The 14,562-nt window shown below is 45.7% G+C and overlaps 1 non-coding gene across 1 annotated transcript; it reads left to right on the forward strand.

Moving 5' to 3' along the window:
- Window positions 1-12,261: 12,261 nt before the first annotated feature.
- On the forward strand, window positions 12,262-12,369 carry LOC148478437 (U6 spliceosomal RNA). The gene has a single exon (XR_015872393.1). It is a non-coding gene; the product is annotated as a U6 spliceosomal RNA (small nuclear RNA).
- The last annotated feature ends 2,193 nt before the right edge of the window (window positions 12,370-14,562 follow it).

Here is a 14,562-nt window from a genome sequence, read left to right on the forward strand (position 1 = left end):
GGGTGTAATTGGCTTACATTGCTGTGAAGACTGTCCCAGCTGGGAATTTTTGTTTTTTCTTTCTTCAGCTTTTTTTCTTCTTAAAGTTTTTTTTTTTTTTAATTTTATTTTATTTTTCGTGTAGCTTTCGTTAAATACAAGGTGTAGATGGATGTTTCAGTGCAATGATGAACTTTACTGGACAAATACTTGACACCACTATAACCTCAGCCATATGCTGTGCAGCCATTTTTCTTTTTTTTTTTTCTGTTTCGTGGGCCGTTGAGTTGTGGCGATATTACTCTACCGGCTTTATTTGGACTAACGTAACAGTACATTTTACAGTGAGTTTTAGGAATAGACAATCGTTTATAAAACAGTTTTCTCTTTTTCCGTTGGGTGTCTGCATATGATTGATCTGCAGTCTGTTGCCTTTTCTACTCTGAAGTGGTTCTTACAGTGAAGTTAACTTTTTTGTTTATGAATAACTGGGCAATAATACTTCGTTTTGCTAAAGGCAAAATATATATTTCTTTGTTATTATAGAGTTCTGTGGTTTTAACTTGCCCATTAGCGAGAGAATGAATGATTTGCTTCACGTTGGTGACTTTTTTTTTAGGGGGCGCCATCAACTTCTGTTCCAGTTTGAAGCTTCCCGTTACCTCTGTTTCTCACCAGAGAGATTCTCTTCTAGGACTGGTGCTTCCGATACGCCATCATTGGGAGGACTTTGCATTGGGGAAGGGTGGGTTCTATGCAAACCATTTTTACTAAACCGTATTACAAAACCTTTACAGGAAGATGTGACATTTTTATTGCCTTTTTAATTGTGGTTCTCATGTATTTCCAGTGCAATTGAAATAAATTCTTGTATATCATGTTCCTTTGGTTTGGTGTGTCTTTGCCGCTGTTAATAGATTGTGTTTTGGCTTGTGGGGATGGTTTGAGAACAATGCAGAACCTGAAATTTTAAAATAAGGGGAAGGATTCCAGTTCTCCGATGTGCTGAGGTGATGTTTGGCTGCACCCACCCTCTGGAAATGGGGTAGCCTGATTTTCCAATGCACTTCTGTGGGGTGCAAAGGAATTCCTACTGGCAGGCTGATGCCTGGCAGTGTTCTGATTGTCCCAATAGCATTTCATGGACATCGCTGAGAATACACCTATCCATATGGTGCGAGACGCCAGGTGTGACTTAGACGCTACACCACGGCTAAGTATTCCTGTGCATGAGTACCTTTTCCTGGATTTTGCATCCTAATTTGCTAATAGTATACTATGGGCTGGATTTTGAAGTTGGGGTAAAGTAAAAAAAGAGCCATTAACTTTGTACCATGGTATAACCATGCTGCCCTGCAGGTGGGGCAGATGTAACCTGTGCAGAGAGATTAGATGTGGGGGGGCGTGTCCTAGCGCAGATCTAAATTGCAGTGTAATAAAGCTGTGCAGTATTTGTGGGCTACACGCAGAAGAAGCCAGTATTTACCCTGCATGCAAACCATGTTTTCTCCATGTGCAGTTACGTTCTCTGTTTTGCTTTACTCTCACCGAAGAATCAGGCACGAAGTCGCTAATAAAGTATGAAGGACTTTCCTTAGGATTAGTATTTTTTTGTCGCAAAGATTTGGTATAAAGTGGAATATTCATGAGCAATCAAGGTTTGCAGCGTGGGGAATAGCTCCAGGCTTCACGACCAGAACTATTCAATTAATCTGCATTTTCCCAGCATGGTAAAACCTGTGTCAACATGGGCTAATTACATAGTCCTCGCATAGTGCTGGACCCTATAGGTTTCTCCATGCATTTCCCCGCCCTCTGCGGCTAAGTGTGCAGGATTCCCACAGATAATTGAATTAGGCAGCATGCCTAATTGAATCCGCCCCAAAAGCATACAGATGCGTGGCGCGAGTCACTCGTACAGTATGAGCGACTTCCGCCATGCATTTTTGCTTACTCCGTTACTTTTATACCAATTCCTTTGCAACAAAATAACTAATCCTAAGGAACAGTACTTGGTACATTACTAGGGCATTCAGATGCAAAGTTCATGCATCAGTTGGGTAAAAAAAACAAAGGTCCTATCATTTTGGACATTTTTACCCAGACTGTCATTTTCTAAATTAAACTTAGTAAGGCACAAAAAGGGGGTATTCAATTAACAGTGGGGTTTACCCTGCAGGTGAAAAGAGCAAAATCTTTATTTTGGGGTAACGACTCAGAACCCTTGGCACAGTCCCCCATAGGTCAAATCTTGGAGAGAAAAAAATCCAAAACACCCCAAAAAGTGTTCATTTTGGGGGTACAAAAGTAAATAGTGGTGGGACTAGCATAAAAACTAGCTAAATAGACTTATTGGGGGTCAGCAAGGATGGGTCAGCTGTTTTTGGGATTGCAGGTTTTCTTTTAAAAGTTCACTTTAGAAAAATTTAAATATGCTTGCACCCATTTTAAAGTACCCCAAATTTGACTGGACTACTTTTCACCAAAAAAAATACTGCTGTAAGCCATTCTTCATCACTTTTGCACAGATGTTAATGAGAAGCTATTTAAACTACTTAAGTACCCCAAACACTTATTAGGGGTATTAGTACACATGTACATTGATTTTCTGTTAGTGCATTTTTTTGGGGTACAGACTGACTCCCCAACTTCTCTCAGTACTTTCCGCCTATTCCGCATTCGCCGCTTTGTTTTCGCATTGTTTGGAATTGAATAGGGTAATGTCGGTCTTGGATCTAGCATGGATGATACTGATGTGCTATAGCGCAGACTAGCTCACTTCACAAAGTTACCACAGGGTACATATGGAACAACTTTGGATTTGAAATAAGGGAGAGTTTGCACTGGTATGTAAAGGGCTGTGGTCTCATGGGAGGTGTGTGGCCTCATTTACATCACCCTGGAACAGGGCTGGATTAAGGGACACATGAGCCAGGAGCTGACAATGGTCAAGGGCCTATTGGGAGCAGCAGAGGAGGTGTGGGCATGTACATCCCTAAACTATGTGGGTGTGCATAAAGGAACTTAAAGTCCCTTTTTAACATTACATGTCACAGTTGCAAGGTACAATCCAAGTTCCAGGGGAGTGGGGAGTGGACCAACATTAGCAGAATTTCCATCGATTGCCTCTAGTACTGCAAATTAGAGGGGGAAAAAAAAAATACAAAAACACCTCCCTGACATCGGCGCCGGTCATGGTATATAAAGCCTCGGGTTGGCATTCACTAGTAAAGAGGCTCTCCTGGTTATTGCAGTGCCAACTCAATCTGTCTAGCTAGAAATGTAAAATGTTATGATTTTTTTTTTTTTTTGGAAGTGAAGCTATACTCACATACATATTTTCTCCTTCATCCACTAGGGGACACTGGAGCTTCATGACAGTGGGGTATAGACGGTGGGTTGAGTTGAGCCTGGCACTTTAAAAATCTACAAGTGTGACTGGCTCCTCCCCCTCTATGCCCCATCAGCCCCAGTTTTTAGAATGTGCCTGTGTAGAGCCGGTGCACAGGGCTGTCTTCAGCCCTTAAATTAATTTTTATATGGTGAAAGAATCAAGCAAGAGGACAGGCAGACTGTTGGCTGTGACAGTCTACCTGCATCGTGGGAGCTGCCAGAGAGGGGACCACACGGCTACTGCAGCCTGTGTCCGGTCACCCTATGGAGGGGAGGCTGCTTTGACAGTTAAGGAGTCATCAGACTCAGCGGGGCCTGCCACAGCTAACACTGGCTTGTGTCCGGGTCCCTGCTCTCCCCTCACTGCCCAGCGCTCTGGCCGCAGCAGCCCGGTAAGTAGCACACCTCTCCTGACTAGCAGGAGAGGTGAAAATAATATGCTTGGTCTGTTAACAGCGCGCGGCTGTCAGTGCCACGCTGGTGTTTGCGGAGAGCACCGGCGCTGGCTTTTAGGTAGGCGCGCTCGACAGCGGCGGTCCTACCTGTGCGTGCCGGTGCTTGTGTAAAAGGCACCGGCACGTTTATCACTGGCGGCGGTCGTGCCGCTGGCCCCCGCAGTCAGCGCGGCTCGGGGTGAGGGCTGACTAGTGTAAGCCGCGCGCAAATCATAGCGGCGGCCATTAGGAAGGTGGAGCGTATAGGTCCCTCCTCCTCTTCCTCCTTCACTGCCTGGGAGAAGTTTGGCGCCTCATCAGAGCTAGAGACTCCCTGAAGGCACTGATCGGAGGGGGAGAAGACTGACAGCTTCTACAGGGGGTCTGTAATAACAGAAGGTAGTTTTAACTACCTTCTGGTTTCTATGAGTAGCATTATTAACAATATTCTGCTCCCCCCTTATATTGCACTGTGTGCCCCTGTTACTGAGCTGCATTATTATTGCAATTCTGCTCCTCCTATATTGCTCTACCTGCATCTTGAGTAGCATTATTATTGAAATTCTGCTTCTCCCTATACTCCTTCTGCATTCCTGAGTTGTATGTGGTTTCTGTCTGTGAGTACATGATATCCAGGACAGAAAAAGCTGCTTCACAAAAGCTGTTTGCCTGCACTAAGTGCAGGAAAAAATTTACCCATGCTCGCTCCGAAGGGTCGTCCCTGTGCGAGACGTGTGAAGCAGAGAGTGCTAGCACGCAGTCTGTCACTCCCTCCTTCATAAATAGTTTGGCAGGGGTCATTGCGGATCTTTCTTCTGAATTAGCCGCTTCCCGTAGGGAAGATTTTTATATTTTTTATTAAATATATCTTATTTTATTTATATATTTTTATTTTTCATATATAGTGTACACATAGGATGGATGCTCTATGCAATTTGCATTTAATACACACTTTTTACATTACTTACCTTAGTTTCTTATATAATATATAGGTATATGAATTTATCATATATGCATTTGTATTATATGTAACAATTACAATCTTTAACTGTGTTTTTATAATCCATGACGGAGATTGCATCTCTCATCTTATACTGGTTCCAGTTCCATGATTTTTTTTCTCTCTTCTTTCTCTCTCCTTGTATTTATCTCTGTATTTCTTTACTTTTAGACTATAAATGATTTAATTGGCTGTTTAAATACATGTGACCTATTATGCAAGATATGATTGGCTTGTGTGCCCTTGCATTTATCATAGGCTCAGGATAACATGTGATCACAGAGGGATGCTATGATAGGCTGCCTCTCCTAATAAAGATTAATTACAGAACATGCTCTGGTTGCCTTGAAAACTCTCATTTGTGAAACGTACGTTGGCAGCAGCAGGGATTTTACTGCTGCATGAGCAGATATGTTACTGCTCAAATGTCTGTAGTGATGTTATGTGATGTAAAAAGAAGATAATACTTCACTTAGTACTCACCTGATATATGCGCTGTGTATATGAGACACTTATCTCTATTGAGCTTATGTAATGCTCATATATATTATATTAATTGTGTCAAACTTAATACTCATATAACTTATACTGCTGAATTCAACCATTATTAGTGAGCTAGTGTAAGGCTCAGATAGTGTATACCATGTGACTGATTAGAGCTGTTTCTAGACTCACTAAGTTACCAGCTATTCATGTTAGATCCTATCTATTTATAGCTGCATGAACAGCAGCAAGCTTAGAATCATTTATACACACCATGTGTGCTGTTCAAATTTGGCTTCTTTCCCAAATACTCCCTAATATGGGCTTGGGTTTTCTTATTGTCAAAGCTAATGCAAATACCCTTATGATTTAAATGGCTACATGTGCTGCTAACATTATAACAAGACGCTGTGACACTGCAACATTGTATATCTGAAGATTTGGCTTTCTTCCCAGAGATTTGCTGAATACACTGCAGACAGCACATGTGCATGTTTACCTGCAGCCTAATGAATAGCCAATAATGTCCAATAACATGGTAGGATAATATGAGGGGATAATATAGGATATCAATCTCCTACTCCTACATGACATTTGTGATATGAAATCTATATTAATTGAGCCAATTGACTGATTACAAGTATATTAGTCGGTCTATGCGGAATATAATTCCAGCCCCTTAGATGTTCTAAGTTATTTGTTGACTTTGCAGCAGTTAAGTCAACCTTTGTTTAAATGTATTAGATTCCATGTGCATTTCAGCTATAGGTGGCAATCTAGGTATATGAGTATATTGTGGCCACTTCTCACATGCATATCATGGCAATTCTGACATGCAGTGGACATTGCAGAATATTATCCCACTTCTAGGGATGTTATAGCATGCCACATATAATTGGTCCCAATTAAATGCATTTTTTGATTTGCTGTTTTTGAATTTGCATATATTCTATGACTTATTTGTGAGAGATTTTCTATTTATTAATATCCATTTTTGTGTCGCCATTACACGTGCAGGTGTACCAATAACACTATTCATTTCAATAATTAACACACAGACGTTTTTTCATTTTTTATATTTCACTGGAGAGATTATTATATATACAATTTTAATATTGTTTAATAAAAGTTACATTTTATCACATTTTTTGTTAGTGCACCAACCAAGGGACATTTCTGTCTTCTTTTTTATTTTTATTTTTTTTCGGGTCTACTCCTCCTGTTCTCCCCGAGGCTTGACCCCCACCCTTGGGGTGTTGCAAGTTTAACGTCTCCTCTTGCCTGCAGTGTCTCTCCACGTGACCTGCCTTCTGGCACCGCCTGCAGATGGGACGGCCTTGAGCATCAAACCCATCTGTTGATCTTCCTTGTCCCCGTGGTGGTTCCCACCAGTCATCAGCCTTTTGTCTTCTCGGCCGCCACCACGGCTCTTCATAATCTGGTTGGGATTGAGCTAGGCTGTGCACCTCCCTACGTATCTCCGCCATTCCCAATGTCATTTCTTCCATCTGTTTCCTCAACAGTTGTATTGGGTCAGGGGATGGCAGCTGCAACCCATGGGAGGCGGGGTTGGTTTCTTTGGGTGCCTGACATGCATTCCATAAGCCAGCTTCTGCCAAGTAGGACTGACTTGGTAATTCTGGGAATTCCGTATTATGCTCTTCGACCGTGCCCAATATCTTGATAGCCGCTTCTTTAAAGTCTAGGAAGGTATGCGTCGGAAGTTGTAGTCGCAGTAGAGCTTGTGTTCCTTCTCTGTTAGCTCCTTCTATCAATTGGGTGACCAAGGTCTCATCCGGGTTCCTGACTTCTTCCTGATCAACAGCCTGGATTGCCCTCAAGGCCTCCCGCAGGGTGAGGGTGTAGTCGCGCAGACTCTCCCCAGGTTTATGTTTACATGCATATAACCTCATTTTCAAGGTTATTAAGGTACGGGCATCAAAAGTGGTCGCCAGTCATTTAAGGACTTGTTCTACGTTCTGTTTTTCTCTGGCGGGCCAGGACGTCACTTCCCTGAGTGCCAAATTCTTCAATTGCCAAATGAGTATCTCGACCTGCTGCTGATCACTTAGCGGGTACAAATGGAAATCTTCCTTTTAAACGCGGTGAGAGTGCTTCCTTCTGTGCCATGGTCCTCACCAGAATACATGGGGAGCCACGGGGTTCTGAAGTAATAGGGGAGCATGATAGGATTGATCTGTGCCACAGGTGGGTTGATCAGTGCTCCTGCGCCAGCAGGCGGTACTGCCTGAGCCGCTGGATCGGTCGACATGGCTCTTCTATACTTCCAACCTTCTCACTTTGGACTCTGTTAATCCTGTTCGGGGACGCCAGTTGTGGTAACCTTGACTTTATGTGGTAAGTAAAGAGTTTACCTTGTGTGTTGTGGTTCAATCTTCACTCGACTTACAGAGAGGTGAGAGTAATGGAAGCACATGAAGGGGTGACGAGGCAGCTTGTGGTTTTTATTTTGTGAACACAGGTTTATTAGAGAGTCGGCAGGGCACTTGCATAAATAACACACCTCACTCAATGAGGCAGCCTTTGTAATTGCATCAGTGGGAAAAACATCAATAATGAGATTACACATAAAAACAATGGCATTTGCACGGCACCATACGGATTGGTGTAATAATACTTCGGCAGTATGACCGTACAATGTAAGACAACTTTTACGTTACTATTCACAGTTAAATTCAGTATTAAGCATACATTCTTATCTCAAACGGTTGCACACTACAAGAAAACAATTCAGCAATGATGACAGTACTAAACTAACTAACAATATCAATGTCCAGATGACCTTAAACACAAAACACTGTATTCCTACCCGTCTTCGCTGCTGCAGCTGGTGGAGCTCTTATAGATCAGTTTAAGTTGACCATGGTACTAGTCCCACTTAGTGTAACATTTGTTAGTATTAAATCTGGGAGGGAAGAATCGCCAATGTGTATATGGAAGTCCTGTACACAGTGCAGCAATTCAGTCACTGAATGTTAATTCCACTTTTCTCTCTATAGGCACATTCAATTCACAGGCAATCAGAAGGTTATTCAATATTCCTAGACAACTGTTACTGTAAAGTGTCCCGCAGTACTATCCCAGGTTGATGGGCTATATTGTCTCCTTTAAGTAGTGTATTCCAGCTTTCAAGTATCAAAGAATCACTGTGCTGTGAAATAGGACAGTCTTGGTGTGATCCGGAAAGCATGCAAGGTAAATAGTAGTAAACTTGATCAGTGAAGCAGATAACTCGTATATAATGAAAGTGAAAGTAACACTGAGGTTCTGCTATTTGCAACAAGGTATGAGAAAGTCCACTAATACTGAGTGTCAGTGCAGCTCTGCCTGTGGTGCAATCAATCTTCCACTCACCACTCCTGTAGTTACCTCTGGTGCAAGGCTATGTAACTTCTCCACTGCTGGAGCTGTATGTCTATACTGCAGTTAATCAGTGGCCATCTTGTGGTTGGCAGCATGGCAACTCAAAGCAAGTGTTGTTGGCCTGCGGCCATCTTGTGGTTGGCAGAAAAAGTTATAAATCGCAATAGGATAGCACCTTCTCTTACAAGTAGTATAACTGAAATGAGGGTACTTTGGGGTTACACTATGATGGCTGCTGCTGTGGTATGGGACAGGGAGGATGATTACCCTGTACTGCGTGTTGCCACTGTGGCTGCGTACCTCCACGAGCGGCTCTTGCTGCTGCTGATGCCTTAATGGTGTGCTGCTCAGTGCTGCCCTTGGTCCCAACTTCCCACTGCTGTGGCTCACCTGACCCGGTCTATCCTCTGCGGGTCCCCAGCGTCCACGCTCCTGGCTTAGCTGCGCCACACTACACTAGAGCTTTGCAGCTTGGCGATCTCTGCCCGCTGTCCTCGCGCGGCATGCCACACTTCTCCTCAGCTCCTGGCGCGCACTCTATAATTGACCCTCTTCGTGGGCACCTGGCCACACCCACCACTTGAGAGACAGGACAGGCTCATCCAATCAGCACCCGCTGTCCCCTTGCTTCACACATGCTGGGGAGATATGTATTAACTCCTTCCTTGCCCAAGGTGGTAGTAACCCCTCACGGTCCTAGGGGTGTATATATATAAAATTATTATAGCTTGCTGATCTCCTGGTGCAGGAGTCTGATAAGTAAGCTTCCTATGTTGGTACTAACTCTTCCTTTCAAAGAGATTGCCTTTTCATGCAACTATGTTTGTCCGGGTGTGCGTGTGTATATATACTGATATATTCACATTCCTTGTATGAATATTTCCTAGTAATTGGTAAAACCTGTTTTTTAACCCTAACTGGGGTTATCACTACAGATATATCCCTTCCTTACTTGGGATAACTAATGCACTCTATGTCTATGTACAGGTACCTTTCTCAGTATAGGTTCCAGTACTCAATATTATTGTCTTGTCGCATATATCAATAAAATGAGGCTATAAAGTGGCCCCTAGGTACACTTCCTATCAGTACATAGAGAATCCAGGTTCTATTCCATCCTCAGGACCTAATTGTTTAAATGACAACAGACTGCAGTTACTGCTCCTGTGCCTGAACACCTAGGGCTACCCGCCGAATAGGCAGGGTCAGGCCCAGTGGCGTAACTAGGGTATTTGGAGCCCCCCCAACATCCCGATATGTGCGTGCGCCGTGGTCACTTAAAAATGGGGCGTGTCAACATAACATACCCCTTTATTTTCACGCTGAACATTCCTATCCATATGCACCTTAACCCCAGTAGTACCCCTTATACAGTACCCCCAGTATGCAGTTGTGGTCCCTCTTATGCAGGCCCATAGTAGTGCCCCTTATACAGTATCCCCATTAGTGGTCCCCCTTATACAGCCCCCAATTAGTTCCCCTTACTCAGTGCCCCCAGTAGTGGTCCCCCCAAATGCAGTGCCCTATGTAGTGTTCCCCCTTATGCAGTGCCCCCAGTAGCAGTCCCCACAATGCAGTGCACCCAGTAGTGGTATCCCCTTATGCAGTGCCCTTTATATAGTGCCCCCAGTAGTAGTCCCCCCCTATGCAGTGCCCATTATATAGTGCCCCCAGCAGTAGTCCCCCCCATGCAGGTTTCCCAGTAGTGGTCCCCCTTATTCAGACACCCAGTAGTGATCCCCCATATCTAGTGCCCCCTGTAGTGGTCCCCGCAGTGCCCCTAGCAGTAAACCCCTTATATAGTGCCCCTAGCAGTAGTCCCCCCCCCCCCTCCCATGCAGTGTCCCCAGTAGTGGTCCCCCTGATGCAGGCTCCCAGTAGTGAACCCCCCTATCCAGTGGTCCCTGTAGTGGTCCTTCCTGTTATTGCCCCCAGTTGTGGTCCCCCCAGTGCAGTGCCCCTAGTAGTAGGCACCTTTTATAATGCCCCCAGTAGTAGTTCCCCCCCCCCCCAAGTAGTGGTCCCCAGTTGAGGTTCCCCCTCCCGATTAAGTGCCCCCTGTAATAGCCCCCCCAAGTAGAGGTCCTCCCAATAATGGTGCCCCCAGTAATAGCCCCCCCAGTAGAGGTCCTCCTAATAATGGTGCCCCTAGTAATAGCCCCCCCCCAGTAGAGGTCCTCCTAATAATGATGCCCCCAGTAATAGCCCCCCCAGTGGATGTCATCCTAATAATGGTGCCCCCAGTAGTAGCCACCCCCCCGTTGTGCCCCCACCCCAGTAGAGGTCCCACCAGTGGTAGCCACCCCAGTTGTGCCCCCAGTAGTGCTGACAGGTTTTTTAAAATATATATATAAAAACATACTTACCTGAATCCACGCTGCTGCTGCTCCTCCAGTCCGAGACGTCACTCTGGCTCCCGCCGCCCGCCAGTCCTCCCGGGCTGGCGCACTCAGCATAATGGGACAGACGTCATGACGTCATGACGTCTGTCCCATTACCCACTGCAGGAGCCGGACGGAAGTCCAGCTCTTGCAGTGGGTGCTGCAGCAGTCAATGAGAGTCTATCTGACTCTCATTGGCTGCTGTGTAACACACGCATCGCCGCCAGCACTGGCGGCGATGCTTGTGTTATGCACAGCCTGAGCCCGCCTCCTGGCGCTATTGGGCAAGCGCTCAGGGGGAGGGAATGGGCTCAGGTGTGCAGCACAGGACCGGCGCTGGAAGCCTAACGCCAGTCCTGTGTAAATGTGTAGCGCTGACCGCACTCATTGCAGTCGGCGCTACACTGGTGGCTAACTAGGGCGGGCCGGACCGTGGCCAGCGGCGCCCCCCCACGCCGCCAGTCCCACGGTGCCCAGGGCAAGCACCCCGCTTGCCCTGCCCTAGTTACACCACTGGTCAGGCCTGGCTTGATTAGATTGGTGAGTATCAAGTAAATCCTTGGCCCTGCGGATCAATTTTGAATCCCTTTCGTTGTGATCACTATAACTTTCAAGGGTCACTGGTGGGGATCTTTCATCAAATATGTAATATTCTGTGGGTATCTTGGCCTGTACAAGGTCTTATTTAAATCCGCCTTTTAGCTAATACGCACTTCACCATTATAAGTGTTAATGTACTGATACACTCGCAGACCGTATTTGGGGTATATGTATAATCTCTATATGGATACACATCCCTAATGTAACAAGCTATAGAGTCCTGTTGTACAACCTTCTTGTCTCCACTAACTATTTGCTAGTTTTCTACAGTATTTTCTATGACAACATCGCCAGACTGAAGTCTGTGCTGTAGAGCATTGGTTCTTAGCCCACTGAACTACACTCTATACCTGACATGATGGGTTGCTGTGAGATGGAACAGGTCAGTGACATTCTACATAGCGTCCAGAGGGCTTCTGGTTGCTCACAGGTAAGCGGTACCTCACTAATGCCTCGGAAGATGCTCCTATTTCATGCAACCTGACATTACAAATCTCCCTTCCGCACCCTAGCTGCAGTCCTAGCAGCCATTTGCTCTCGTAATCAGTTGGCTCTACTACACTTTAGAGCTTTCCTGGCATTTGGGTGCATAGTTCCAACATTGAGAGTGCTTGCTTCGGCAGCACATATACTAAAAATTGGAACGATACAGAGAAGATTAGCATGGCCCCTGCGCAAGGATGACAATCAGATTCGTGAAGCGTTCCATATTTAATTGTCACTTTATTCTACTAGAATCTGTTGGGGTTATAAAGGACTGTAGTGCATATATGGGCTAAGGCACATCTTTACATTAAATGATGACAGTCATTATGTTCTGCGCAGGGAGCCTGATTCCTGTTCAGTATCTGTGGATATTTTCATCACACTGACAGGTACCTGATGGGTACCTTTATGGTTGTCCTAGTGCTCTAGCCTTGCTGTATGGGATGCTTCCCTATATTGGTAGCTCTCCCTGGGTGGCTGTTGATCCGTGCTCTTTAACTGCCAGGGTATCCGGGTTATTTCATACTATGTTCGGGCCAGCAGTTTGTACTGACTACGCACTTCCATCATGATGGATGTTGTCTGTTGTTTGGGGTTGTTGCTGTGGTTTTTCTTTTCAGGCCAGCACAGGGCGTGTGCCATAAAATCCCCACCTGGGATGCCCCATACACGAGTTTGAGACCCGCCCCAAGTGGTAGTGACGACTCTATAGGCAGGCAACTGATAGGCTACCAGACACTCTGCCAGTGGTCTGGTATGGGGATTTATAAATGCAGGGATTTAGTTGCTGTTTGATCCCTCTGGGTGGTTGTACTGCTGTCTGACCTTCTGAAAGAATTGAGACCACAATTCCTTTCAAAGTCGCCTCTGCCTCATACCCTGTGGGATCTCTATTTGTTGGAGACTTCTATGGTCTAACCCTTCCACTGGTTGATAACCTTGTAGTAGTTGGGCCTCGAGAATGGTCCTGGTCGACTGTTCAGTCTTGTCTTTTGCCTCCCTGTATACTCTTGTTAGGAGTCTGTGGACTGGATCAGCTCTGTATCTGTAGATTGGCATTATTATACGTATATCTATATGAATTCTGTCCAGCAGTGCTGGGAGTCTGCTGTCTGCGACTTATACAGCTTCCTATGTTCGACTCTGGTTCGGGCTTGGTCTGTTTTCAGCTGAGCTTACTCTGTTTTTGATGTTTTCATCTGCGGGTGTTCTCTCGCTAGCCGTTATTACATTCGAATTACGCTGTAAGTTGTGGAATTTCTGTGGCTGTTTAGCAAGGAGTTCTGATTATCTCCTCTGCTCTGCGACACTTGATCCTCAGCTCTTGCCTTTCCATTGGGTCTACGGTTCTTGGCGATCCTGGTTTTCGGTTTTGCCAAAGGGTCGGGAAGTTCTCCACGCTTCCCACCCGGGAGGTTGGCTTTGGGACGTCCCCACTATCTTGAACTCCAGTGTCCCCTAGTGGATGAAGGAGAAAACAGGCTCCGGGTTCTCGCACCATAGGGGGCGTGCTGTTGATGGTGACTGACAGGATGCCCCCTTTGGTGGGCGTGCCTGGGGCGTGGCTGGCAGCCGGAGGCATTCCCATGGGAACGCCTACCATCTGGGTCCGGCCCCACTGACATCACTAGTGATGTCAGTGGGAGTGATTTTGGCTCTGATAGAGCCAAAATCACTCCAGGGCTTGTGGCCACGAGACCCTACCGCATGGTCTAGTCGCAAGCCCGATGGTCACGATGGTCTTGACCATCGCGACCATCATCATGGACGCTCGCATAAGCTGTGGGTGGTAACCCACAGCTATGCGAGCGTCCAAGAGGCCGCTCCATTCTTAGGTAGGAGGGCCCTGATTCAGAGAGCGCTCTGGTCAGAGCGTCCGGCTCTGAATCAGGCCCTCAGTTCTTAAACTGGGGCTGATGGGGCATAGAGGGGGAGGAGCCAGTCACACTTCTGAATGATTTAAAGTGCCAGGCTCTACTCTACCACCGTCTATACCCCACTGTCTTGAACTCCAGTGTCCCCTGTGGAATCGGAGAAAGGGATTTATCGGTAAGTACCAAAATCCTGTTTTCATTCCTATTTCACAAATCCTATGTTAGCTAATTACTAGTCAGTTTGTAAAACTGTACAGCACTTTATGTGATGACCCATTGTTTTTCATCGGTGTACGCTTCACTGACCCCTCTTTTGGAAAACTGAAAATCACCACTTCTTTTTTATTTTCTTCTTATGTTACATTAATCTACAGTTACAGCTTGTGTCCCAAACCATGTAAATGTAATTTTTTCACAGGCATCTGGCCATTCCGGGCACTGCTGAGGAGGAGCTGCATGGAGAAGGAGCGCCGCTGATCAGTGCCCCACCTCCAGTGGTGTAACTATGGAGGGTGCAGGGGGTCACGGTTGCACCTACTGCACCCTCC

This window comes from Taudactylus pleione, unplaced genomic scaffold, assembly GCF_031769625.1.
Source record: "Taudactylus pleione unplaced genomic scaffold, aTauple2 ptg000655l, whole genome shotgun sequence".
Lineage (NCBI taxonomy): Eukaryota > Metazoa > Chordata > Amphibia > Anura > Myobatrachidae > Taudactylus > Taudactylus pleione.